The sequence below is a fragment of the Rhipicephalus microplus genome, chromosome 4 (assembly GCF_043290135.1).
Source record: "Rhipicephalus microplus isolate Deutch F79 chromosome 4, USDA_Rmic, whole genome shotgun sequence".
NCBI classification, from domain to species: domain Eukaryota; kingdom Metazoa; phylum Arthropoda; class Arachnida; order Ixodida; family Ixodidae; genus Rhipicephalus; species Rhipicephalus microplus.
Genome location: NC_134703.1, coordinates 14103403 through 14108552, shown reverse-complemented (window position 1 = coordinate 14108552; position 5150 = coordinate 14103403).

Sequence of the window (5150 nt, the reverse complement as noted above, 5' to 3'; positions counted from 1 at the left end):
GCTACCTCTTCGACACGTTTGCCAGATCCCTCATCAGTGCCACCTCCTTTGCCTCCCAGACCACATGCCGTGGGAAAGGCTGTAAAGGACAAAGCCAGTCAGCATACCCTAACTGCGACAGAGTGGCCTGCACTTCAAAGGGAAGCAGCATCAAGCGAACCGAAGGAGTTTTAAGACGGCCAGTCCGCGATCCCGGTTCGAGATCTTTCCAACCAAGACAGGCAAGTGACTGCAATCGTGCAATCATTAATTGCCACGATTCGCACGCTACTGAGCAGCATACAATCTCCGTCTGCTAAGAGTGCACTGCAAATACTGGATGCACTGAATCCAGTTCTTGCTAACTTCGTATAAGCACAATGGCTCAACAAAATCTCATCTTCCGCACTGAAGTTAAAAGTGCGTCGATATTTTCAGTGGAATGCCAGAGGCATGAAGTCCCGTATCTTGGACTTTCGCCAATTTGTCCGGGCCAATCCATTTCCTATACTTGTCATATGTGAACCAAACGTATCAACACCTTATAGATTGTCCGGTTATGAAGCTTTTTGTTCAGCCGCTTGCGAAGAACGAAGCAAAGTAATTGTTTACATTCGCACAGACTTGACTTATCTTTCGCACCCAATAAGTTCAAATGACGACAATCAGTACGTGTGTCTTCGGGTAAAGAAGAATGCAGTTTTGTTCACGCTTATTGGTGGATATATATCTCCGTCATCGCAATTTGACTGCGACAGATTAAAAGACATCCTAATGAGGACTGATGGGCCTTGGATCATCACCGGTGACTTCAACGCCAATCACATGCTTTGGGGGAGCACTAGGATGAATGCCAGGGGCCGGAACATTGTTACATTCGCTTCCGATTACGACTTTCCCATTATGAACGATGGTACCCCCACGTATCTGCGGGGTCTCACGTATGGCAGTTGCGTTGACCTGACATTGGTGTGTCGGTGCTTCTCTCACAAAGTTAAACGGTTTTGCGATATTGAGACTCATGGGAGTGATCACATACCCACCTACGTGACGATCGATGGTATCATAAAAAATTTCTCTTCCGGTGTTCCAATTGGCACTGACTGGTCGATGTTTACATCACGTGTTGAGGACGCTTGCCAAGAAGGCCTCGCCTGCAGCCTGGAAAATACCATAGCGGAAGCTATGCAAGCGTCCAAATGTAAATTACCATTTTCGTCTAAAGTAACACAGTTTGACATCAAACTGGAAAGATTACGTGCTATACGAAGGCGTGCTGAACGACGATACAGACGCACAAGATCAATTTAGGATCTGAGGGAAGCAAGGCGGCTCCAGAAAAAGATTCAACGACGCATTTACAAGCTTGAGAGCGAACGCTGGAAAGCATTCTGCGAATCTCTAGACCCTCATAAACCGCTGTCATAAATCTGGAGAACAGTTCGTGGTCTTCGCTCCTCTCCGCAACAACGGTATCCTTTTAAAGCTTTGGCACTCCATCATGGAAAAACAGAACTCGAGGTGGCTGAAGAATTTTGCACGAAAGTTGCCGGGAATATTATGAATGAGAGCATCGACGCCGTGATCGTTCCTGAGACGCGATTACCAGAAATGGACATTACATTCACCATGGAAAAAGTGGAAGGTGCTTTAGTCGCTTCTAAGCGCATGTCATCGCCAGGTCCTGATGGTATTACTTATAGTGCGTCGGGACACCTTGGACAAAAAGCCAGAAAAGAACTTTTAACATGATTCAACAACTCCTGGCTCAGCGGCAGTGTTCCCCGAGAATGGAAAATAAGTCGATTTATACCACTTTTGAAATCTGGAAAATCACCATTGGACTTGACAGCGTATCGCCCTATTGCCCTCGCAAGCTGCCTCGGAAAAGTGATGGAAAGAATGGTTCTATTTCGTCTCGAGTGGTACTTGGAACGATACACAAAATACCCTTCTTGCATGGCAGGCTTTCGTCGGGGCCGCTCCTCCATCGACTGTGTGCTTGACTTATCGACATTTGTTCAACAAGAAAAAAGTCGCAAGCGCATATTAGTGGCACTCTTTCTTGACGTGAAGGGTGCATATGATATTGTGGCTCACGATGCCATCCTCACTTCTCTCGCAGCAATGGGCATTGGTGGACGAATGTTTCATTGGATAAAAGATTATATAACTGGCAGGTGTTTCTTTGTGCAAACATATGAGGGTACAACTGCTGAACATTACACCTACCTCGGAGTACCTCAGGGAGGTGTTTTAAGCCCCACATTGTTCAATGTTGCCCTCATTGGTCTGGTGAAGGTTCTGCCAAAGTCGGTATGCCTATCCATATACGCCGATGATATTTGCCTCTGGAGTGCTGCAGTTACCCGCCCTCAGGTGCGTGCACGAATACAGTGGGCAGCAACCCTCACAACAGCCTACCTTCAGAAACAAGGCCTAACTATATCAACTGTGAAGTGCGCGTTGATGGCGTTTACACGCAAACCAATGACGCCATACCCTGTTTACATCAATGGACAGAGTGTCAAATATGCACGGACGCATCGTTTCCTGGGCATAATAATCGACAGAAGTCTTTCGTGGAGCCCACATTGTGCGTACTTGAAGAAGATACTGCTATCTACTGCGCATATAATGAAATTCATGTGCGGGAAAGCATGGGGAACTTCTGTGGCCTCCATGCTACAGCTGTACAGGGCCCTATTTCTGGGTCTATTGCGCTACAGCTTGCCGGTACTGACTAACACTTGCAAATCCAATACTCATTCATTGGAGAGCTTGCAGGGTAACGCACTGCGTATCTGCCTAGGACTGCCTCGATGCGCTTCTACTTATGCCACAATCATGCTTGCCAAAGACCATCCGGTCAGGACATATAGAGTTGTGGATTGCCTCAGAGCACACATTCGACATGCTAGCCGTGTCCCCGACCACCACTTGTCCCTTCTACCCTCCAGAAAACCACGTGCTACGTTTTCAGACGTCATAGCCAAGCACCTGAACAGCATTCCATCAAGATATACGCCACCTGTGAGAATAGCATGTCCTTTATGGTGCCTCGACCAGCCGCAAGTACGTCTAGAAATTTCGGGAATCAAAAAGAAAAGCAATCACTCCAGATTAGCATTGAAGCAAGCAACACTGCAATTATTACATGAGTTGTACTTAGACCGAACGCAGATATACACTGACGGGTCCGTCTCGTCCAGCAGCTCATCAGGTGCCGCTGTAATTCCGGCTGCAGCAATGACAATCAAGTTTAAGTTGTCGCATATGACTACATCTACGGCATCAGAGCTTGCTGCTATAAGGGCTGCTTTACAATATGTCGTTCAAGAACGTCCAGGAAAATGGGTCATATTCTGTAATTCGAAGGCAGCGCTTCAGAGTTTGCAGTCTGCCATGCGTAGGAGGAGTCATGCCCAATTGGTACAAGAAATAAGACATTGCCATCATGAAGCTCCAGCACGAGGGCATGATATTATATATCAATGGCTGCCTGGACATATAGGTATTACCGGAAATCAATTAGCCGATGATGAAGCCCGCTCAGCCCATGAAGGAACCCGTGTAGTCCCGATTCCTCTATCAAAGAATGATGCAGCAAGACAACTTTACCTGCTGGCTCGAGATCTCACACGCACGTTTTGGTCGTCTACCAGCTTCCAAAGGTGTCAATTTTATGAACTGGGTCCTTCGCTCAAGCTAAAGCTACCATCACAACTTTCCCGCTCCGATGCGACACTGTTATGCCGCCTTTGGTTGAGTGTTGCATTTACAAAGGTGTACTCCTTTCGCATTGGTATGGCAGACACTCCTACATGCGACTACTGCGGAGCTGAAGAGACCATCGAACACGTCCTGTGCAGCTGCGCTTGCTACGACACACAGTGATGCCAGCTCCGGATGGGATGGTTTTGAATCAACTTGACCCCGGACCATTTTGTTTGCAGAAGATACTAGGACCTTGGCCATCTGCCTCAGTTGCACAGAAAGCAACTAAAGCACTGCTAATTTACCTGAAGTCAACAAACCTGAGCGACCGCCTGTAGACTGTGTGTGCTCCCCGAGTGTGCTCATGATTGTGTGTACCTTTTCATCTCTCTGCAACCTCTTCTCTCCCCTTTATCCCTTCCCCAGTGCAGTGTAGCAAACCGGATGTGCGTCTGGTTAACCTCCCTGCCTTTCCTTGCATCTTTATCTCTCTCTCTCTCTAAGTTCCAATCACTTGTGGCACATACCCGCATACCAGCGGCACATACCCGCCCTTGGGCATGTGTTACTATCTGTTGGGAAGTGATTGACGACGCTCGCGACGGGATTGTGACATTGTTTATGTTTTGACCAGCGCGTCATATTCGTCCAACCATCTTACCCTCCCATGCTATCTTTGGTTCACGCCGAGTTAAGGGGGTGACCACGAGAGCACCCGAACGTAAGAAGCTAAATAGATAGATAGATACGCTCGAGGTCATTGAAGTTCGCAAAGAAAAGCTTCTCGTTTAAAACGCAATAAGATGCTTCGGCACCCAAAACGGGAACGTTCTCCGCTCTGACAGCAAAAGGTGGAATTTAAGTGTTTAAATAGTGTACAGCACGTGGCCTGAACTTCTTGCGTAAGCGGAGGCAGATTACCATCCGTGCGGTTGAGTGTGCTTTTTCTTGTTTGTATTGTTAAAGAGTAAAGGTGTCGATACGCCTTATTACATTTTTTGTTGTCTTCAGGTCAGTGTTTTCGTTTTTTTATTCACTCAATAGGCATCGTACTAGCTCTCCTGCATAAATGCATTATAAACATTCTATTACTTTCATAAAGTCGTGTTTCGCTTTCGTGTTATACCGATTCCTTAGACGGGGGCATCATTCATGTTTGATGTTGTTTTCTTCACAATGGCAAGAATCTTTCTGAAAACTTTTTCTCTAGCGACATTCACTGTTATATTCCCCTTAAAAACTATCACAGGTCCTCTGCACTTCTTATGGATATCCTAATAAATATTATTGAAAAAATAGCAGCGCATGCAGTATTATAACTCGTAAATGTTAACATACTATCGCAGTGGATGTGACACGTACATTTCAATCGCAGTACGAGTGTTTGATTATGTGGTAGGATTTTGCAGATAATGGTCGTGTAGCAGTATTGGTTGAAAATAAATAACCGACCG